Source organism: Heterodontus francisci, chromosome 5, assembly GCF_036365525.1.
Source record: "Heterodontus francisci isolate sHetFra1 chromosome 5, sHetFra1.hap1, whole genome shotgun sequence".
Classification (NCBI taxonomy): Eukaryota; Metazoa; Chordata; class Chondrichthyes; order Heterodontiformes; family Heterodontidae; genus Heterodontus; species Heterodontus francisci.
Window position 1 is genome coordinate 41,000,744 of NC_090375.1, and position 24,821 is coordinate 41,025,564.

Sequence of the window (24,821 nt, forward strand, 5' to 3'; positions counted from 1 at the left end):
ACAAACATCATGGGACAGGATGTCAGAAATGCTCCATCCATCAATATTGGCGACCACACTCTGGAATTGGTTCAAGAGGTCACCTACCTAGGCTCAACTATCACGAGTAACCTGTCTCTCGATGCAGAAATCAACAAGCGCATGGGAAAGGCGTCTGCTGCTCTGTCCAGGCTGGCCAAGAGGGTGTGTGAAAATGGCACAGTGATATGGAACACAAAAGTCCGAGTGTTTCAAGCCTGTGCCCTCAGCACCTTGCTCTACAGCAGCAAGGCCTGGACAACGTATGTCAGCCAACAGCAACGTCTCAACGTATTCCATTTTCGCTGTCTCCGGAGAATCCTTGACATCAGGTGGCAGGACCATATCTCCAACGCAGAAGTCCTCGAGACAGCCCCAGCATGTATGCACTACTGAGCCAGTGGCGCTTGAGATGGCTTGGCCATGTGACCTGCATGGAAGATGGCAGGATCCCCAAGGACGTATTGTACAGTGAGCTCGTCACTGGTATCAGACCCACCGGCTGTCCATTTCTCCACTTTAAACACGTTCGCAAACATGACATGAAGTCCTGTGACATTGACCACAAGTTGTGGGAGCCAGTTGCCAGCGATCGCCAGAGCTGATGGACAGCTATAAAGGCGGGGCTGAAGAGAGGCGAGTCGAAGAGACTCAGCAGTTGGCAGGAAAAGACACAGAAGTGTAAGGAGAGAGCCAACTGTGTAACAGCCCCAACAACCAACTTCACCTGCAGTGCCTGCAGTCTGTCACTCTAGAATTTATAGCCAGTCCAAGCGCTGCTCCGCAAACCACTGACCGCCTCTAGGCACTTACCCATTGTCTCTTGAGACAAGGAGGCCAAAAAGGAAAGTACATTAGTAAAGGAGGAATTCAGATCAGAAGAACAAAATGTGGAATCTGTTTGGTTGGACCTAAGAAACAGCAAGGGGCAGCAAACATTAGTAAGGATTGTTTATAGACCACCAAACTATAGTGGTATTGTGGCACATGGTATTAATCAGGAGATTAGAGAAGCATGTAGCATGGGTAATACAGTATTTTGGGTGACTTCAATCTGCCCATAGATTACGCAAACCTAATGAGCACTAATGCTGTGGAGGATGAACTTTTGGACTGTGTTAGGGATGGTTTTCTAGAACAGTATGTTGAGGAACTGACTGGAGAACAGGCTATTTTAAATCTAGTATTATGTAATGTGAAAGGGCTAATTAATAATCTTATTGTAAAAGAACCTTTAGGGATGAGTGAACATAATATGATAGAATTTTACATGATGTTTGAAAGTGAGGTAGTTCAATCCGAAGCCAGGGTGTTAAATTTGAACAAAGGAAATTATGAAGGTATGAGGGGCAAATTGACTGAGGTGGATTGGGAAAATGCATTAAAATGTATGACAGTACAGTTGCAATGGACAGTCTTTAAATAATTATTACAAAGTTTGCAACAACCATACATTCCTTCAAGGCACAAAAACACCAAAACAAAAAGGCAGTAAGCCATGGCTAACAAAGGAAGTTAAGGATTATATAGGGTTGAAAGAAAAGGCCTATAAAGTTGCAAGAAATCGTCGTAAGCTTGAGGATTGGGAGGATTTTAGAATACAGCAAAGGAGGACCAAAAAACTGATAAAGAAAGGGTGAATGGAATATGAATGTAAGTTTGCAAAAAACATAAAAACGGACTGTAAAAGCTTCTATAGGTATGTAAAAAGGCAACATTTGGCGAAGACAAATGTGGGTCCATTACAGGCAGAGTCAGGAGAATTTATAATGGGGAATAGTGAAATGGCAGAGAAGCTGAATGCTTACTTTGTGCCTGTCTTCACTGAGGAAGATACAAGTAATCTCCAAGAATTAGAGATCCAAGGGATTAGGGAGAATGAGGAATTGAAGGAAATTAGTATTAGTAAGAAGGTTGTATCGGAGAAATTAATGGGGCTGAAGGTTGATAAGTGCAAGAATCTGATATTCTACATCCCAGAGTGTTGGTAGCTATGGAGATAGTGGATGGATTTGTGATTATCTTCCAAAATTCTATAGATTCTGGAGTGGTTCCCTCCAGATTGGAAGGTCGCAAATGTCACAGCACTGTTTAAGAAGTGAGGGAGAGGGAAAAAATAGGAACTATATACCTGTTAGCCTTACATCAATAGTAGGGAAAATGCTCGAATCTATTCTCAAGGATGTGATAAATGGACGCTTGGATAATAATGATCTGATTGGGCATAGTCAACATGGATTTATGAATGGGAAATCATGTTTGACAAACCTGTTGGAGTTTTTTGAAGATGTTACTAATAGAATTGATAAACGGGAGTCGGTGGATGTAATATACTTGGATTTTCAAAAGGCTTTTGATAAAGTCCCCTACAGGAGGTTGGTTAGCAAAATTAAAGCACATAGGATAGGAAGTAATTTACTGGCATGGATTAAGGATTGGTTAACAGGCAGAAAACAGAGAATAGGAAAAAACAGGTCATTCTCACGTTGGCAGGCTGTGACTAGTAGGGTACCGCAAGGATCAGTACTTGAGCTCCAGTTGTTCACCATATATATATAAATGATTTGGATGTGGGGACAAAATGTAATATTTCCAAGTTTTCAGATGACACAAAACTAGGTGGGAATGTATGGTGTGAGGAAGATGCAAAGCTGCTTCAAGGGGATTTGGACAGCCTTAGTAAGTAGGCAAGGACATGGCAGATGGAATATAACGTGGAAAAATGTAAGGTTATCCACTTTGGTAGGAGGAATAGTTGTGCAGAGTATTTCTTAAATGGTAAGAGATTAGAAAGTGTCGATGTACAAAGGGACCTGGGTCTCCTCATCAATAAGTCACTGAAAGCTAACATGCAGGTGCAGCAAGCAATTAGGAAGGCTAATGGCATGTCAGCCTTTATCGCAAGAGGATTCAAATACAGGAGTAGTGAAGTCTTGCTTCAATTTTATAGAACTTTGGTTCGACAGCACCAGGAGTACTGTGTGCAGTTTTGGTCCCCTTACCTTAGGAAGGGTATTATTGCCATAGAGGGAGTACAACAAAGGTTCACCAGACTTGCTTCCGGGATGGCGGGACTGTCCTATGAAGAGAGATTGGGGAAATTGGGCCTGTATTCCCTAGAGTTTCGAAGAATGAGAGGTGATTTCATTGAAACCTACAAAACACTTAAAGGGTTAGACAGGGTAGATGCAGCTAAGACGTTTCCCCTAGTTGGGGAGTCTAGAACCAGGGGACACAATTTCAAAATAAGGGGGCAGCCACTTAGGACTGAGATGAGGAAATATTTCTCTATTCAGATGGTTTGGCAATCTTTGGAATTCTCTACTCCAGAGGGCTGTGGAAGCTCAGTCATTGAGTATGTTTAAAGCAAAGATTGACAGATTTCTAAATACCAATGACATAAAGGGATATGGTGATTGTGTGGGAAAAAGGCATTGAAGTGGATGATCAGCCATAATCGTGGCGAGCAGGCTCAATGGGCTGAATGACCTACTCCTGTTCCTATATTCCTATGTTCCTTTGTTCCATATGCATCTGTACTTACTTCAGCCTACCCTCCAGTGAACGTGCAATAGGTTTCTGTATGGTCCAGTGCAATTTAATATATGCTTTTTTTAAAAATTAAGATCACTCCAATGTTTTCTTCTCCTCTCCTGAAGACATTAGCTTTTGTTCAATAAGGCTCCACAACCAATTGCTGCACTCCAGTTCCTCGCCAAAGTACCCATTTCTGATGTGTGTACCCAGAAGGTGAGTGTTGGCAGAGTCTTCAAATGCAGGAAGTTAGGGGCGGGAGGCAGCTTGTGGCGTTACACTTTTGCATCTACTTGGTGTCAAGCAGGAGACACTGGAGACAGAATGCTGGTTCCTTTCCTCTTGCCTTGCCCAGACATGCTGTTGATGCCCTGGGTACAGATAGGTGGAACAAATTTGGGATTTGGTACTCTTCCATATAGCTCAGTTGATAAAGTTAGTGCATTGTTAGGGTCAGAGGTTGGAAGGGGACCAAACAGTCTCACCCACCATGAACAACAAGCTGGCAACAAAGACGTGCAACAAAGATAATTCTCAAGTGGTGCTTGCTCTTGTCCACACCATGCAATGGAGGAGCCCCCCCCCACTAACTCTGTAACTCTGATGGAGGTCATTCTTAGAGTGCACTGGCAGGCACAATCCTGCTGGCATTGCTGCTTGTTGAATTTCAGGGCCTTTTTCCCTTGGATCAAGATATAGATCCAAACACCAGGAACTGGTTCATTTCCTTGGCACTATGCCTGCAAGGGCACTTCAGTGACACCTACCCTCCGGGATCAATTATCTTTATATGAGTAAGATTTGGCACTTTTCAAAAAGCCTGAACAGGACTCATGCCAGCTATCAGTTCACAAGGGTTCCCCTGAGAATAAAGGGTGAAATTCCCCTTTGATATGGGGGATGTGGATTGAAAGTTGCCTTAGGAAACCCTCTTTCCCACCAGAAAATGGCTGACCAAAAAAGGGTGGAACCTGGCAGAATTGGTTCTGTCCAATTTTGTGAGTTCTAATCCAGAGATTTGCTGGGTTTTCTTCCGGGCACCGACCGGAATTTCTCGACTTTAAGCAAAAGTACAAAAATAACAGAGAACCTGCTGCTTTTATTGTTGTCATTGAAAAAACTGTGTTTTTTGATTTATTCTTAGGATATTGGCAAGGCTGCATTTGTTACACATCCCTATTTTCCCTGAGAAGATAGTCATGGGCCTTCTTGAAGCAATAATTTTCTTTATTATTCGTTCGAAGGATGTGGGCATCACTGGCAAGGCCAGCAATTATTACCCATCCGTAATTGCCCTTGAGAAGGTGGTGGTGAGCTGCCTTCTTGAACCGCTGCAGTCCTTGGGGTGTAGATACACCCACAGTACTGTCAGGAAGGGAGTTCCAGGATTTTGACCCAATGGCAGTGAAGGAATGGCGATATAGTTCCAAGGCGGGATGGTGTGTGACTTGGATGGGAACTTGCAGGTGGTGGTGTTCCCGTGCATCTGCTGCCCTTGTCCTTTTAGGTGGTTGAGGTCACGGTTTTGGAAGGTGCTGTCGAACGAGTCTTGGTGAGTTGTTGCAATGCATCTTGTAGATGGTACACACTACTACCACTGTGCGTCAGTGGTGGAGGGAGTGAATGTTGAAGATGGTGAATGGGGTGCCAATCAAGCGGGGTGCTTTGTCCTGGATGATGTCGAGCTTCTTGAGTGTTTTGGAGCTGCACCCATCCAGGCAAATGGACAGTATTCCATCACACTCTTGACTTTTGCCTTGTAAATGGTGGACAGGCATTGAGGAGACAGGAGGTGAGTTCGTTGTCGCAGAATTCCAAGCCTCTGACCATTGTCAATTTTAGGACGAAAGGGCACAGATTTAAAGTATTTGGTAAGAGGAGCAAAAAATGACATGAGAAAAAACTTTTTCATGCAGAGAGTGGTTAGGTTCTGGAATGCGCTGTCTGAGAGTGTGGTGGAGGTAGTTTTATTGAAGTATTCAAAAGGGAATGAGACTATTATATGAAAAAGAAAATATACATGGTTACGGGGAGAAGGCAGGGTAATGGAACTGAGTGAATTTCTCTTTCGGAGAGGCCGTGCAGACACGATGGGCCGGATGGCCTCCTTCTGCACTGTAACAATTCTATGATTCTGCTCTTGTAGCCACGGTATTTATATGGCTACTCCAGTTCAGTTTCTGGTCAATGGTGACTCCAGGATGTTGGTAGTGGTGGATTTAGCGATGGTAATGCCATTGAATGTCAAGGGCAGATGGTTAGATTGTCTCTTGTTGGAGATGGTCATTGCCTAGCACTTGTATGGTGCAAATGTTACTTGCCACTTATCAGCCCAAGGTTGGATGTTATCCAGGTCTTGCTGCATATGGACACAGGCTGCTTCAGTATCTGAGGAGTTGCGAATGGTGCTGAACATTGTGCAATCATCAGCGAACATCCCTATTTCTGACCTTATGATGGAGGGAAAGTCATTGATGAAGCAGCTGAGGATGGTTGGGCCTAGTACGCTACCCTGTGGAAGTCCTGCAGTGATGTCCTGGGACTGAGATGATTGACCTCCAACAATCTCACCATCTTTCTTAGTGCTAGGTATGACTCCAAACAACAAGAGTTTTCCCCCTGATTCCCACTGACTCCTGTTTTGCCAGGGCTCCTTGATGCCATACTTGGTCAAATGCTGCCTTGATGTCAAGAACAGTCAATCTCACCTAACCCCTGGAGTTCAGCTCTTTTGTCCATGTTTGGACCAAGGCTGTAATGAGGTCAGGAGCTGAGTGGTCCTGGCAGAACCCAAACTGAGTGTCAGTGAGCAGGTTATTGCTGAACAAGTACCGCTTAATAGCACTGTTAACGACCCCTTCCATCACTCTGCTGATGATCAGGAGTGGACTGACAGGGCAGTAATTGGCCAGGTTTGATTTGTCCCAGGACATACCTGGGCAATTTTTCATTTTGCCGGGTAGATGCCAGTGTTGTAGCTGTGCTGCTATAGCTTGGCTCACGGCGCGGCTAGTTCTGAAGCACAGGTCTTCAGTAGTACTGCCAGAATGTTGTCAGGGCCCATAGCCTTTACAGTATCCAGTGCCTTCTGCCGTTTCTTGATATCTCATGGAGTGAATTGGATTGGCTGATGACTGGCATCTGTGATGCTGGGGACTTCAGGAGGAGGCCAAGATTGATCATCCACTCGGTACTTCTGGCTGAAGATGAATGCAAATGCTTCAGTCTTGTTTTTTTGCACTGATGTACTGGCCTCTCCCATTGTTGAGGATTGGGATATTTGTGGAGCCTCCCCTCCTATTAGTTGTTTAATTGTCCACCACCATTCACTGGATGTGGCAGGACTGCAGAGCTTAGATCTGATACATTGGTTATGAGATAGATTAACTTTATCTATTGCATGCTGCTTCTGCTGTTTAGCTTGCAAGTAGTCCTGTGTTGTAGCTTCACCAGGCTGATACCTCATCTTCAGTATGCCTGGTGCTGCTCTTGGCATGCCCTCCTGCAATCTTCATTGAACCCGGGTTGGTCTCCCGGCTTGATGGTAATGGGAGAATGTGGGATATGTTGGACCACGAGGTTCCAAATTGTCGTTGAATACAATTCTTCTGCTGCTGATGACCCACAGCGCCTCATGGATGCCCAGTTTTGAGTTGCTGGATCTGTTCTAAATCTATCCCATTTAGCACAGGAGCGCGACACAACAGGATGGTAGGTACCCTCTGTGCGAAGACGGGATTTTGTCTCCACAAGGACCGCTCAGCCATCACTCCTACCGATACTGTCGTAGACAGATAGATTGGTGAGGACGAGGTCAAGTATGTTTTTCCTCTAGTTGGTTCCCTCACCACCTGCCTTTAGGACTCGGCCAGTAGTGGTGCTACCCAGCAACTCTTGACAGTGGACATTGAAGTCTTCACCCAGAGTACATTTGGTGCCCTTACTACCCTCAGTGCTTCTTCCAATTGGTGTTCAACATGGAGAAGCACTGGTTCCTCAGCCAAGTGGGGGACTGGTAATCAGCAGGAAGTTTCCTTACCCATGTTTGACCTGATGCCATGAGACTTCACGGGGTTTGGAGTCGATGTTGAGGACTCCCAGGGCAACTCCCTCCTGACTGTGCACCAATTTGCAGCTACCTCAGGGATGGTGATGCCTGGGACGTTGTCTGTAAGGTATGATTCTGTGAGGATGTCTATGTCAGGCTGTCGCTTCAGTTGTCTGTGAGACAGCTCTCCCAATTTTGGCACCAGCCACAGGAGGATTTTGCAGGGTCAAGAGGGCTGGGTTTGTTGTTAGTGCCTAAACCGATGCTGGGTGGTCTGTCCATTTTCATTCCTCTTCTTAGACTTTGTAGCAGTTTGATACAACTGAGTGGCTTGTTAGGTCATTTCAGAGGGCATTTAAGAATCAACCACATTGCTGTGGATCTGGGATCACATGAAGGCCAGACCAGGTAAGGATGACAGATTTCCTTCCCTAAAGGACATTAGTGAACCAGATGGGTTTTTACAACAATCAGCAATGGTTTCATGGTCACCGGTAGACTAGCCTTTTAATTCCAGGTGTATTAATTTAATTCAAATTTCACCATCTGCCATGGTGGGATTTGAACCCATGTCTCCAGAGCATTAGCCTGGGTTACTAGTCTAGTGACATTACCACTATGTCTCCGCCTCCCCCATACAGCTTAGTGGCTGGCTATGCCACTGCAGATTTGGCTCTTCAATTGGTTAACCTCCCATTTTGCTGCAGAATAACAATGGTCCTTTTAAGTTACATTATTGCTTAAAAATGTTTACACCAGGTATAAAAATAAGATACAGGGTTGGGGTGGGGTGGAGTGGGCGAGTTTTTGTTTCCATCATGTGTGTGGTAATCTAGCGGATTTTATAGAAAATCCATCTGAATTTTATTCCATTGAAATCAATGAAATGAAGATCAGACAGCTCCGATATAGGGTGGGTGATATGCTCTACCAGATGACGACCAGCTGGTGAAGACAAAAATATACCCCATGTAACCTGGTCAATTCGAAATATTCTGAGCTCTGCAATGCAACTGTGTATAAAATGGTTTTGCTTCTTCACCCTGTGGATTCTTTATGTATTATCAAGATTAATTCAGAGCCAGAATAATGTAACAGTGCATTTATAAAATGCATAAGGCTGGGAAATTCTTTGGAGCTTTTTCAAATTTATTACCATAGCTTCACCAGAAGTACAGCAGAATCCCCGTTTACGCATATGAACGGGATTTCCAGGGCAGTTATGGTTGCGGAGCGGGAGCATTGCTGAGAAAATCCAGGCCTAAGATTCTACCCAGTGTAAAAACATTTAAATCACTCAGTCTATCTGGTACAAATGTATCAGTGCAGAGCTGGAAAGGTTGCTGAGTAGTTCAACATAATCTATCTCCAGCACATTGATATGTCTTCCTTGCTGCCTGGCGGTGTGGAACCTTGTCTACTGCTTCACCTTGAGATGAGATTCCTCCATTTCCAAAACTATGAACTTCTCTTTCTCAAGCACTTTGTTACTTTTTATTGCCTGTTCTGTCTGGTCCACAATCAGTGGCTTTCATTCAAATCATGCAAATTCCTGCATAGGTCTCTTCTATAGCTTCCTCTCATCCATTAAACTTGTTTGGCTTTCCCTTCTTTCCTTTCCATTTGATCTGCCATTATCTTTTCTCTACCTTGTAAAGTACTTTAAGGATCCTCCCTGTAAATGAACAGTGAAATAGAAATGCCAGCTATTGTTCTTCTAAAGAAGTGTTATTTAAAGTTAAAACCTGCCCCGCTTTGCACTGTCTGGTTTCAAATGGGATGCCTGGAAATTTCTAAAATGCAAACTGAAAAAACAATTAAAAAAAAATACATTATTGGTGTCAGCTTGGCTCATTTGTTCATACTTTTTTCCTCTGAGACAGAAGGTTAAGGTTCCAGTCCCACTCCAGGACTTCAGCATTTAATCTGGGGTGACATTTCAATACAATGCTGAGGGATTGCTACGTTGGTGTTAAACCAAGGCCCGATCTCTCTGTTCAGATGTTAAGGATCCCATGGCACTATGCGAAGAATAGGGAGTTGTGCTGTCAACATTATTTCTTCAATGAACAGCATTAAAAATAAATTAACTGGCCACCAAACTCATTGCTATTTGTGAGATCTTGCTGTTTGCAAAGTGCTGCATTTACTTACATAGCAATGGTGACTGGAACTCAAGCTAATTCATTGCATGTGAAATGTTTTGGGAGGTCCTGAGTGATGTGAAAAGGCACTATGTGAACACAAATTCCTTTTTGCTGTTATTTCCATTTTTCACCTGTGATGAGATGGTGATAGTAGTGTTTCCAATGAACAAAGCAAACATTAAAACTCAAGAGATGATCTCCACTCCCTATCTTCTGCTCGAGTTAGGGCATGCCAAAAGGTAGCAGTGGAAGGGAGTTTCTCAAAATGGAGATGTGTGACCAGTGGTGTTCCACAAGGATCCGTGCTGGGACCACTGTTGTTTGTGATATACATAAATGATTTGGAGGAAAGTATAGGTGGTCTGATTAGCAAGTTTGCAGACGACACTAAGATTGGTGGAGTAGCAGATAGTGAAGGGGATTGTCAGAGAATACAGCAGAATATAGATAGACTGGAGAGTTGGGCAGAGAAATGGCAGATGGAGTTCAATCAGGGCAAATGCGAGGTGATGCATTTTGGAAGATCCAATTCAAGAGTGAACTATACAGTAAATGGAAAAGTCCTGGGGAAAATTGATGTCCAGAGAGATTTGGGTGTTCAGGTCCATTGTTCCCTGAAGGTGGCAACGCAGGTCAATAGAGTGGTCAAGAAGGCAAACGGCATGCTTTCCTTCATCGGACGGGGTATTGAGTACAAGAGTTGGCAGGTCATGTTACAGATGAATAGGACTTTGGTTCGGCCACATTTGGAATACTGCGTTCAGTTCTGGTCGCCACATTACCAAAAGGATGTGGATGCTTTGGAGAGGGTGCAGAGGAGGTTCACCAGGATGTTGCCTGGTATGGAGGGCGCTAGCTATGAAGAGAGGTTGAGTAGATTAGGATTATTTTCATTAGAAAGACGGAGGTTGAGGGGAGACCTGATTGAGGTGTACAAAATCATGAGAGGTATAGACAGGTTGGATGGCAAGAAGCTTTTTCCCAGCGTGGGGGATTCAATTACTAGGGGTCACGAGTTCAAAGTGAAAGGGGAAAAGTTTAGTGGGGATATGCATGGAAAGTTCTTTACACAGAGGGTGGTGGGTGCCTGGAATGCGTTGCCAGCGGAGGTGGTAGACGCGGGCACGATAGCGTCTTTTAAGATGTATCTGGACAGATACATGAATGGGCAGGAAGTAAAGAGATACAGGCCCTTAGAAAATAGGCGACATATTTAGATAGAGGATCTGGATCGGTGCAGGCTTGGAGGGCCGAAGGGCCTGTTCCTGTGCTGTAATTTTCTTTGTTCTTTGTTCTTTGTAGCCACATAAACACCCATTGAACAAGCATTGATCTTATTTTGTAATCAGCTCTTTTATGGAATAAAAACAGAAAGTGCTGGAAATACAAAGCAGGTCTGGCAGCATCTATGGAGAGAGAAAAACAGAATTAATGCGATGGATTTTAAGAGCCCTCTGCCACTCCTGCGACTGGCGAAAGAAATGTTGTCCCGCACATGCTGGCCATGCGCTGCCAAGCTGTCATGGTCTACTGCACAGCGGCTCATTTAAATACCCAAGATGACCCGCACCCCCCACCCCCCACACCCCAATCATGTGGAGGGGGCAGTCATGGTCTCAAGTTGTTGAAATCAATGTTGGGTTCTGAGGGCTGTAGAGTGCCTAATCAGAAGATGAGGTGCTGTTCCTCGAGCTTGCATTGAACTTCACTGGAACACTGCAACTGGCCAAGGAAAGAAATGTGGGCTTGAGGGCAGGGTGGTGAATGAAAATAGCAAGTAACCGGAATCCCAGGATCATGCTTGCGGACTAAGCAGAGGTGTTCTGCAAAGTGATTACTTAATCTGTCTTTGGTCTCCCCAATGTAGAGGAGACCACATTGTGAGCAGCGAATACAGTATACTAAATTGAAAGAAGTACAAGTAAATCACTGCTTCATCTGGAAGGAGTGTTTGTGGCCTTCCCCTCCCCTCACCTGTCAGCATTCCCTCAGCGACACCCTGATCCACTCCTCCATAACACTCTACATCCTGTCCCCTTGTCACGACACAATCCCATGCAATCGCAGGAGGTGTAACAGCTGCCCTTTTACCTCCTCTCTCCTCTGCATCCAAGGCCCCAAAAATTCCTTCCAGGTGAAGCAGCGATTCAGTTGTCCTTCTTTCAATTTAGTATACTATATTTTCTTCTCACAATGCGGTCTCCTTTACATTGGGGAGACCAAACACATATTGGGTGATTGCTTTATGGAACACCTCCACTCAGTCTACAAGCATGACCCTGGGCTTCCAGTTGCTTGCCATTTTAATTCACCACCCTGCTCTCACACACACATTTCTGTCTTCAGCCTGCTGCAGTGTTCCAGTGAAGCTCAATTAAGCTCGAGGAACAGCACCTCATCTTCATATTGGCACTCTACAGCCCTCCGAATTCAACACCGAGTTCAACAACTTAAGATCATGACTGCCATTTTGATTGGTTTTTTTTAACCATGTGCCAGTGCGAAACTTGTTTTTCATGTTTTTGCTTTCAGACAGAGCTGTTCATTATTCTGCCATTTACACTCTCTCTGAACAAATGTTTTGTCTTTTACTACGGCTATTACTACTCCCTTTGTCTTTTGTTCCATGACATATTTGTCATTTAATCTCTCCGGCCCTCTGCCCTATCACAGACCTTCCCTTTTGTTCTCTTCCTCCTCCCCCCTTTCACTTGCTCAACGCCTATTACATTTCTAACCTTTGCCAGTTCTGATGAAAGGTCACAGACCTGAAATGTAACTCTGTTTCTCTCTTCACAGATGCTGCCAAGCCTTTCCAGAATTTACTGTTTTTATTTCAGATTTCCAGCATCTGCAGTATTTTGCTTTTATTTTAGCTCTTTTTAGCAGAAAAACTATAACAAGCTGTTTGTGTCAATCTATCCAGAGAAACAGATTGCTAAAGTTAAAATAATCTACCTCAAGAATAATTTATAGCCTGCAAACATCCTGTTAAGTTCCATCCTATTGCACCAGATGCAGCTGGAAGGAGATTCATACAAGCTTAAGATTTAATTCCCCTTCTCCTATCCCCAAAGGCTATATGCGTATCATATTAAAAAAAATTCTCATAGCAGGCAAGTTTTTTGGAGTTTTAATCACTTAAAAAGAGAACTGTTTTCAATGTGTATTACCCATTCATTTTATTAAAGCAAAGCAGTATTTATTCTACAACTCTAAGAAACTGAGAGAGGGGAATATGCAGCGAGACCTGGGTGTTCTCGTACACCAGTTGCTGAAGGTAAGCATGCAGGTCCAACAGGCAGTAAAAAAGGCAAATGGGTCTGTTGGCCTTCATAGCGAGAGGATTCAAGTAAAGGAGCAGGGATGTCTTGCTGTAATTATACAGGGTCTTGGTAAGACCACAACTGGAATATTGTGTGCAGTTTTGGTCTCCTTATCTGAGGAAGGATGTTCTTGCTTTCGAGGGAGTGCAGCAAAGGCTTCCCAGACTGATTCCCGGGATGGCAGAACTGACGTATGAGGAGAGATTGAGTCGGTTAGGATTATAATCGCTGGAGTTCAGAAGAGTGAGGGGGGTTCTCATAGAAACCTATAAAATTCCAGCAGGACTTGACAGGGTAGATGCAGAAAGGATGTTTCCGATGGTGGGGGAGTCCAGAACCAGGGGTCATAGACTAAGGATATGGGGTAAACCATTCAAGACTGAGATGAGGAGAAATTTCTTCACCCAGAGAGTGGTGAGCCTGTGGAATTCGCTACCACAGAAAGAAGCTGAGGCCAAAATATTGTATGTTTTCAAGAAGGAGTTAGATACAGCTCTTGGGTTTAAAGGGATCAAAGAATATGGGGCGAAAGCGGGAACAGGTTACTGAGTTGAATGATCAGCCATGATCATAATGAATGGTGGAGCAGGTTCAAAGGGCCAAATGGCCTACTCCTGCTCCTGTTTTTAATGTTTCTATGTTTCTAAGCTAACAGCATGGGGGATGATTCCCTCTGATCACTTTGTATTAGTGATATCATAAATGTGATGGAGGATTTCCTTCAATACAATATTGCTAGTGAAAATGTAACTGTTCTTTTTGAACACTTTTATAAATTTGTTAGTGATGGTGGACACAGGAAATGTTTCTGTTATCATTATGATGCCACTAATACATAGCAAAGAAAGGAAATCTTCCTCCATGTTATCACTTGCCACCAGCTTTGTCAAGATTCACCATTATGGGCTCCGAGCTGGCTACCGCCATTCTAAGAGTAAGATTTAAAAGCCTCTTGTATCTGGAGGCTAGTCTTCGTGCACTAAAGTGACAGCTCACTCAGTTCGGGCCAGAAACTGGGATTTCCCTGATGGAAAAGCACTGGGATCAGCAATCAACATGAATACCAGTTTTCCAAGATAGGAGAACAACCAGTTAAAGGTAAATTATATCCTGACCATTACTGACCAATTCTATCTTGTAATTGACCATTCCTACTAGGTTGAGTACAGCAGAGTTACTCAGCAATTTATCTGTTGAGAGTGACAATGTAAATATCTATCACCCTCTCTCTGTGTCACTTCCTGTTATGTATTCCAGGACTTCAGTAGCATCCCAGAGGTGTCAGACCCAGAAACACCTGGAACAGCACATCTGCTGAGTGCTACAGGTGACCAGAAGGGAGAGGGTGCAGACCATATGCCGAAGTAGAGGCAAGTTAAAAACAGTGCACAAGTATTTATGGCGAATTTGTGAATAAGATAAAAATGGCATTGTATTTTTGAAATTTTGAATACCAAGATTTGCAACACTCAATGCAAAATGAACCCAAAATAACAAGACTTGCAAAAGCTCATGGCATGTGATAACGACTTTCTCCAGTTGCTGTTTATTAATGATATTACAAACAAAGTTGGAAGATTTCACATTTCCTGCCTTCTTTCTTCAGTGGACCTCTCACTGATGAATGCACTCCCACATTCTTTTGTTTCTTTGGATCTTCCTGCCTGATTGGATCACTGTTTTCTGCCATCTGACAATCTTCTGCCTTTCTTTTTAAGGAGGTTGTAGGTCATTCAACCCATTAAGCTCCTTTCTGTATCCTTGTCTTTTTCCTCCTCTTCACTTTTGTTTAGCTTTGTTTCGATTGTGATGTTTCTTTTTCCTTCAACTTTCAGTTCAGAAGAAGGGTTTCATCTGAAATGTCAACCTGTTTTTTTCTCTGTACACATTTTGACTGACATGCTTTGTATTTCCAGTATTTTCTGAGACGCATACTCCTGCTTCTGCACCTGGGACCCAGGTACAATGAATACAGGAAAATTGGGCAGGGAGGAATGCCTGTCCCGAATGGAGCATACCGATTTTCCTGGAGCACCTCCTCACCACCCCAGTTTTCCTGTGTTATGATTAGATGATCCAATAACTCCAGGCTCAGGACTTTGTTTTTATTTTGCTCAACATGCTTGATCTTTATCAAACAGCAATTCTAAATTCCAAATTACCAAAAAAAAATCCATAATTGTAACTTCTTGCCTTCAATTTTGAAGAAAGGCAGTAAAACCTGACACAAACTTTTTGTCTGGTGGCTTTTATTCACAGAGCTTAGATTAAAGGGTTAATAGATTAAAGGATCTTACCTCTGGCCTGATGGCTCTACTCATTCCATTGACTCATTACTCTTCTTTGCACCATGCATGTCCTTCAGCAAATGTTTCGCACCTAATCTCGGCACACTAACTTCAATAAAGCACTTTGATGTACCAGAGAGAGTTCAGGGAAGAGGGAAGAGGTCAGTTTCATGACCTGAACCTGGATTTTCCACGATGGTTCTTCTGCTCTCTCACTGTTGCTCCACCGGGAGATTGGAGGAAAGCTCAGAGAAATGCCACATGCAGACATTTGTGCCATTTCTCTGGATTTTCTCTGGATCTTCTGCCAGAGTTATGGTGGGGGATTCACTGATCCCATCCACAAATTCTACCCCATGAGCTCTAAGTTCTGAAGAGGAAGTCATGAAGCATAATTTTACAAAATCACAATGCAACACTTGGAAATTCGCCTGTTGGGAGAATTAGCCACATGAATATAATATTATGGGGAGTATATATCTGTTGTACTCTCCCAGTGACTAAGGCTTTATATTGGGAATTCAGCATCAGACAACTTGTGCTAAACTGGTTTTCTTTTGGAAAAAAAAGAAAGGCATGCAAATGATCAATATCTTTAAAATGATGAGGATTATAGAAAGTTTATCTAAGCAGGCTACCAAATTAAGATGTGTTCACGGAAATCATAGGATGATACAGCATTAAAGGAGCTCATTTGGCCCATCATGCCTATCCTAACTCTTTGGTAATCCTATCCAAATAGTCCCATGACCATGCTCATTTGTTATTTTGTCAATGCTTTTCCGTTCATGTATTTATTCAATTCTCTTTTGAATGTTACTATTGAGTTTACTTCCACCACCTTTGAGGTAGTGCATTCCAAATCACAACAACTCGCCGTGTAAAATAAGAGGTTTCCTCATGTCGCCTCTAGTTTTTTTGCAATCACTTTAAATCTGTGTTGACTCTCCTGCCACTGAAAGCAGTTTCTCCTTATTTACTCTATCAAAACTATTCATGATTTTGATCACCTCTATCAAAACTCCTCTCAATCTTGTCTGCTCTAAGAAGAACATCCCCAGCTTTTCCACTCTCTCTGCATAACTGAAATCCTTCACCCCTGCTACCATTCAAGGTAAATCTCTTCTGCACCCTCGCCAAGACCTTCCTAAAATGTGGTGCCCAGAAATGTACACAATACACCAGCTGAGGCCTAACCAGTGTTTTACAAAGGTTTAGCATAACTTTGTTGCTTTTGTACTCTATTCCTCTAATAATGAAGCCAGGGATTCCATATATTTGTTTTAACAGCCATCTCAACTGCCACCATCAACACTTTGTGTACTCGCACACCTTGGTCTCCCTGTTCCTGCACCCCTTTAAAATTTAAATTTAGTTCAATATCATGTCTCCTCATTCTTCCTTCCTCAATGCATCACTTCACATTTCTCGGCATTAAATTTCATCTGCATATGTCTGCCTATTTCAACAAGTTGTCTATGCTCTCCTGAAGGCTGCTATTATCTTCCTCATTGTCAAAATATAAGATGGGAGTCAAAAATTAACAAATATCACGCCAGACTATAAATTAGGGGAAATTATCGCCCTTCATTGTTCCCACTCCCAGACTCCCCACCAATGCACAGAACAGTGGATTTGGAGATAAACGACCAGCAAAAGCAGATATCACCATTCCAATTAAGTCCCTCCAAAAGAGCTGAACAAATACCTGGTGAAGAGTTCCCAGCTATTTGGATCAAATATCTTATCTTCTCCCCATGTTTTCACATTTCAACACCTAGTTTCCCATCATTTTGACTATTTTGTGAAGGAATCACTGTCCATTACAGTTGGACAGGAGGAACTGGTGGGCTCTATCTCATCCTTCAAAGAAGTTCAATTACCCTCACATTCCAGCTTCGACAGCTCTACCTAAATTGTTAACCTTGTGTACAAAATCATGAGAGGTATAGACAGGGTGGATAGCAAGAAGCTTTTTCCCAGAGTGGGGGATTCAATTACTAGGGGTCATGAGTTCAAAGTGAGAGGGGAAAAGTTTAGGGGGGATATGTGTGGAAAGTTCTTTACACAGAGGGTGGTGGGTGCCTGGAACGCGTTGCCAGCGGAGGTGGTAGACGCGGGCACGATAGCGTCTTTTAAGATGTATCTAGACAGATACATGAATGGGCAGAAAGCAAAGAGATACAGACCCTTAGAAAATAGGCGACAGGTTTAGATAGAGGATCTGGATTGGCGCAGGCTTGGAGGGCCGAAGGGCCTGTTCCTGTGCTGTAATTTTCTTTGTTCTTTGTTCTTACCAGATGCTGACAAATCAGTCATGTATTTCAGCATTTTCTTTATTCAATAATCAGTTTTGAAGTCAGTACAAATAAAAATTGTGAGAGATGTAAGGTGGGTTGCCAGCTCGCTATCATGTTTTACATTATTGCCTAAAGTCAAAATTACCCTCTTTATCATGTGATGTGTGTTGTCTGATTGCCTTAAGAATGATGTCCCTTTAAGATTGCATTATGCTAATGAGCTAAGTACCAGGATGTAGTAGTCATGTGATTTGAAGCCAGAGTCACTCTGAAACTGTAACACCCAGACGAAGGTTCTGTAAATAGTTTGTTCTGTACTGTATATAATAGTTTAGCTGTTAATAAACCTGTTTGAGATCTTCAGCAAACTGAACTCCACGCATCTCATTTATGTTGCATCAGACAAAGAACTCATTACTATGTACAATCACTTTGTACATGCTAACATGCACATTCACATTACTAAATTCACAGGCTGAGAATGAAGCCGAGAATTAAGAGTAAATCATATCCAAATAAGTGAGCATATCACAGGAAAAAAGAACATAGTTGATTGTGGGCAGTTTGTAGAGCATATCCTGGAATTTAAAGAAAAGCTATTATTTGAGTTCAAAGAATTTCTATCACTGCTGGAGCTCAATCCTGTCAAAATACTCTATTAAAATATTCCACCAGAATTCAATAACCTTCTGGGGGGAAAATTCAATCCAACTGCTTCAAAGTAATTTAAAGAGCCATAAATACAGATTGCAGGCAGGATCTGTTACTCTCAAGAAGCCTCTCGCCACTGAATGAGCCTAAAGTACTTTCATTTTTGTGATGAGATATTCGCTGAATATGAAAAGGATTCAATCAGTTATTTGACCTCAAGTGATTCTGTTATAAACATTACATTCTGAGCCAATGGTTATTTATTTACTTTGAGTTCAATAGATGTCTGGAGAAAAATTGTAATTTACAACCTGCTTTCATTTTTTCATGTGGCACAGAAACGAATAGACATGCAGATAGAGTAGACAATGCAACAGAGAAAATAGATTAGGGTAATATAGTAGATGTAATATATGTAGATTTACAAAAGGCATTTGTTAAGGTACCAGATAACAGATTAATGAATAAGGTCAGAATGGAGTCTGGGGAAAATTAACAAAGTGGATGGTTAGCTGACTGAAAGATAGTAATCAGACTATAGGGTAAAGGCTATTCCATGGCAGAATGTGTGAAGTGGTGTGCCACAAGGATTAGTACTGGGACAACTGTTGTTCAAAATTTATATGAATGACTTAGATTTTTGGAATCAAAATCACAATTTCTAAATTTGTGCATGGCACCAAATTATGGTAGGCTACTCAACACTGAAGAAGGCTGGAACAATTTTTGTCATTCATTCATGGGAGGTGGGCATTGCTGGCAAGGCCAGCATTTATTTCCCACTCCTAATTTCCTTTGAGAAGGTGGTGGTGAATCGTCTTCTTGAAACACTACAGTTCATGTGTGAAAGTACTCTCACAGTGCTGTTAGGTGGAGAGTTCCAGGATTTTGACCCAGCAATGATGAAGGATTGGTAATATATTTCCCAGTCTGAATGGTCTGTGATTTGGAGGGGAACTTGCAAGTGATGGTGTTCCTCTGCACCTGCTGCCTCTATCCTTCTAGGTGGTAGAGGGAATGGGTTTAGAATCATAGAATCAGAATTCTTACAACACAGAAGGAGGCCATTCTGCCCATTGCATCCATGCTAGCTCTCCGGAAGAGTCAGCTAGTCCCACTCACGGCTTTTTCCCTGTAGCCGTGCAAGTTTTTTTCAACTCAGATAATCATTCAGTTCCCTTTCAGAAGCCACAATTGAATCTGCCTCCACCACACGCTCAGGCAGTGCATTCCAGATCCTAACCACTCACTGCAGAAAAAAACTTTTCCTCAGATTGCCTTTGGTTCTTTTGCCATTCACCTTTATTTTTAATATTCGTTCACAGGATGTGGACGTCGCTGGCTAAGCTCGCATTTATTGCAAAATTGGTGTCCTCTGGTTCTCTACCTTTCCACCAATGGGAACAGTTTCTCCCTATCTATCCAGACCCCTCATAATTTTGAAAAGCTCTTTCAAATCTCCTATCAATGTTCTTTTCTCTAATTTCTTTGCTTTTGTGCTCTATGCTTCTATTTATAAAACCTAGGATCCCGTATGCCTTATCAACTGCTTCCCCAGCCTGCCTGCCACTGTCAACGATTCATGCATATATATTCCCAGGTCCCTCTGCTCTGCACCCCCTTTAGAATTGTATCCTTTATTTTACAATGCTTCTGACCAAAATGTATCATTTCACACTTCTCTGCATTAAATTTCATTAGCCATGTGGCCCACCATTCTACCTGCCTGTCTTTGTCCTCTTGAAGTCTATCATGTACTCCTCAAAGTTTGCAATACTTCCCCAAATTTTGTGTCATCGACAATTTTGAAATTGTGCTCTGCACATCCAAGTCTGTGTCATTAAAACAGATCAAGAAAAGCAGCACTCTTTAAACCAATCGCTGGAGAACCCCACCGTCCTCCAGTCCGAAAAATAACCATTCAAAGCATTTCCTGTCACTCAGGCAATTTTATCTCCATGCTGCCACTGTCCTTTTTATTCCACCGGCTATGACTTCGTTGTCAAGCCTGTTATGTGGCACTTTAACAAACACATTTTGGAAGTCCAAATACACCACATCAACCACATTCCCCTCATTAACTTATCTCTGTTATCTCATCCGAAAAATTCAAACAAGTTAGTTAAACACAATTAGCCTTTAACAAATCTGTGCTGACCTTCTTTAATTAATCCACACTGGTTCAAGTGACTGTTAATTTTGTCCTGCATTATCTTTGCTAAAAGCTTTCCCACTACCGAAGTTAAACTGGCTGTTCTGTAGTTGCTGGGCTTCTCCTTACACCCTTTTAGGAACAACGGTGTAACATTTGCAATCCTTCAGTCCTTTGGCACCACCCTTGCATCTAAGGTGGATTGGAATATTATGATCAGTGCTTCCACAATTTCCACCTTATTTACCGCAGTATCCTCTGAGCCCCTGATCTGGTCCTGGTGATTTTGAGGTTTGGGAGGTACTGTCAAAGAAGTGGTAACAAGTTCATGCTGTGCATCTGGTGAAACTGTAGCCACAGAGCCCTGGTCGTGGAGGGGGTGAATATTTAATGTTATGGCCAGGTGAGAAAGGGGTCTAGGGGTTCCCTCTCAGTCTTTGCCTGGTTTGGCTGTAACAAGGTTTAACTTTTAAAACACCATGTTTTAAGCTTCCCCTCAGCGAATCCTGGTTTACCGTTCTGTAATTGTAATGGCAAAGAAATCAATCAGTCAGATTTTCTTAGAATTAAACAAGAAAGGTGTAAGTTTCTAAACCTTAAAACTCTAATTTAGTTAAGACTACTAGAAATATGCGATGCGTCCACGCTAGCATGCATATGCAATAAACACCACGCTAATAGAGACAGAAATGGAAAAGAATTCAAGGGAAGAGGTTTGAAGTAATATGGAGTTCAGTTACTCGTTTTGAGTTGAATGTAGAGTCTTTGATTGCAGTTAAATCTTGCAGTTCCTGTTGGGGCCCAGTGCACACTTTCAAACTTGTTTCGCTGGTGTTCTGTCTTGAGGCTTGACTTGCTTCTGTGCTTTTCATGAGAGACTGAGAGGCAGACAGGGATATGCTGTCTTCTTGAAGGTCAGTTGAGGTCAGTTTTCCATCTGTTCTGTGAGCACAATTCAAACCAAACCTGGGCCAGTAGATTAGTCATGTGACTAGCTCCTTATTCAGGACAATTTCTCCTGTGAGGTTTTGTGGATTCTTTCAAACTTCGCAGACACCCTCAATGGGGGGATGGAATGCTAGCTTTTACACATTCAATGTCTCTTGATCCAAAATCCATCTGGCTAATTGAATTAGGGGAGGCACACCCATTGTCTCTTTTTTTTCAACTGTCTTTTAGAATGCAAAACACGCTGTAATATTTCAGTGGTCTTTTTAAACCAAGCTTTTTTTTCAGTCCAGTAACAGTTTAAAATTAATGTTCCATATGATGAAATGAATATGTCTCATTTTGGCAAGTGTGGTTTTCATGACATTAAGGTAGTGAGTTATGTCCCAATCAAGCAGGCTGCTTTCTCCTGGAAGATGTTGAGCTACTTCAGTGTTGTTGGTTCCTGTACTCATCCAGGCAAGTGGAGAGTATTCTATTACACTCCTGACTTGTGTCTTATAGATGTTGGAAAGGCTTTGAGGACTCAGGAATTACAAGCAGACATTAAATTTGAAGAATGGATGTATAGTTGGCAAATGCATTTCAACATAGGTAAGTGTGAGGTGTTACGTTTTAGTAAGAAAAGTAGGGAGGTCATATATTTCTTGGAAAATAAGAATCTAAATGAGATAGGCAAAAGGATTTGGATTGTTGAGCTCGCTACAACAAGGAGCATTTGAGGTGAAGTGTATAGATGCATTTAAGGGGAAGCTCATTAAGCATCTGAGGGAGAAGGAAATAGAAGGTTATGTTGATAGAGTTAGATTGGGGGGGTGGTTGGGAGCAGACTCAAGTGAGGCGTAAACGGCCTATTTCTGTTATGCATTTTTGATGTAGTTCTATGTAAAATGGTCACTAATATATTGAGTTTTATCTTTTTAAACCATATGTTGGATGTTTAATGGTGATAAGCTAGTTTGATTGTGGTATTCTAGTTGCTACCAGCTGTCCGCAAGGATTAGTTTGTTCCATACAAAAGAGCTTATTTTGGAGTTTAATAGTTTGATACCAAAGCCATGTCGATATAAGGCCAGAGATTGATGTAGAGGAGACCCTGGTGTAGATTTTGATATTGTGTCATGGTGCAATACAAGTGATAGTAAATGGGCAGCCCGATTTACATTGCTCCTAATTTTTATTTCCATTGACTTCAATGGTTCAAGTGGACGTGAAAGATCCGGTGGCACTATTTGAAGTAACAATAATAATAAATAAGAGAGTTCTCCTGATGTGCTGGCCTACATCTATCCCTCAACCAACATCACTGCATCAAATTATCTGGTCAGTTTTCCTATTGCTGTTTGCAGGATGTTTCTGTGTGAAAACGACTGCTGTGTTTCCTTACATTGTGACAGTGAATATATCGCAAAAGTACTTAATTGGCTATGAAGCACTTTGTGATGGCCTAAGGGTGGGATAGGTGCTATATAAATGCAAGTCCTTTCTTTCAGATATCAGATAAATTAGCACAGTCCAAGTGTGGCAGATTGAAAACTGTCTTTGTTCTTGTTACAAGAGTCTTTATAGTTTACTTATTAATTTGGTAAGAATCTGCAGTTTGGCGATTTTAAAAGAGATTGTGCTAACTACATTTTTAGGGGAAATATTGTGCTGGCTTAATTTCTCATATTGGAGGAGGCTCACAGAACTAGTTAGTATGCATACTTCAAAGGAACCTTTGTTTGGTGGGCTGTCTCAGCAACTGAGAGTAAGCTCACAAGACTCTCAGGTGTGATAGCATAACTAATGGTACTCTGAGCTATGATCTTCCCAGCTTTGCAGTCCATTTTATGTATTATGTTAGCAGATCTTCCAAGAATCATTAACTGTGATTGAGTATCCCAAGAAGGGTCCTATTTACCAGATGCTAAGCCCTGCTTTGTCCTGAAGGTGGTGAATACCCTGAGACTTTAAGCCAAGAAACCTCCTTGATACACATATCTATACACATGAAAACACATTTGATTGATGGAACTGTCTCTGCAAGGTGTGCTCTGAAGTGGGTCAGCTTTGATAATTGTGATTGATCTTTTTTTGACAGTTTTGCATTCACTGTGATACATACCTTTTGACATTCCTTTGCCTCAGTTTGGACTTCAAAGTAGTGTAGAGCAATTGTCCTCTATCAAGGTTCTTGAGTGAATCTCCATTTCACCAGGCAGCTGGTGGAAACACTCAATGAATATGAAATTTCACTAAGATGGAGGCTCAACTTTCCAGGAACGACAAAAGTTTTGCAACATTTATGATTTTGAAATGGATTCAGAGAAATTAGGTGTCTTTTACTTTAACTTAAATTTCTGTCTCACCTGGTAACCGCCAGCTGGGGTGAGTGGGATACTCTGAATATCCGATTTCAGTAGAAACTTCACCTCATGATCACTGTTCCAAACTAAGACTGTAATCTTTGAAATCTGTTGGAACTTTGAGATATTTTGTTGTTTTCTAATAGGCTTTGTGAGCGAGGTGAACTACTGTGATTTATATATCTGCTGTTATTTAACTTTTGGTTCTGCTAATTTGACTATGTTTTATAGGCCTGATCGGTAGTTGTAGTCTGAGATGTATTGTCTATCAGTATTATTTGCCTGTCATTGAGAGAGACATAGTGGTAACCAATACTATTACCAGTTGCCTGATGCTTTCCTTGCCCATCTATCCCAGTTCCCCTATCCTTGTCTTTCTCTATTTTCTCTCCTGTCTTCCCTTATGTCCTCTCTGAACTCACCTTCGTTGTGCATGTACATGTTCAAGAACTGTGGCTATAAGATCATGTTAGTCATGCAAGAGCTATGATATAACACATCATGTGATTCTGAATGTTAGTCAGTCTTGAAGATACATTTGGACAGTAATCATCTCAATGGAATTGCTGTTCTCAGTAATCAATAAAGAACTCACAATATTGCATTACTGATCTCAGCTTGAGTGATCAGTCTTTGTGTATATTAGCACAGCGGTTCACCCAACACAAAACAACCTTGTCCAAGAAATCCACCTCCTGCAAATTGAGCCCATTCTCAGTAGTTGCTGACCACCATACTTCTCTCCCTGGTCCGCATGCTAGCTGACATCGTAAGAGACTCCCTCGCCTCAGGTATTAGTACCCCTATCTTTCAAAATCATGTGGCGATGCCACATGGATTTGGTACTGGGTAATGAACCTGGCCAGGTGTTAGATTTAGATGTAGGTGAGCACTTTGGTGATAGTGATCACAATTCGGTTAGGTTTACCTTAGCGATGGGCAGGGACAGGTATATACCGCAGGTCAAGAATTATAGCTGGGGAAAGGAAATTATGATGCGATTAGGCAAGATTTAGGATGCGTAGGATGGGGAAGGAAACTGCAGGGGATGGGCACAATCG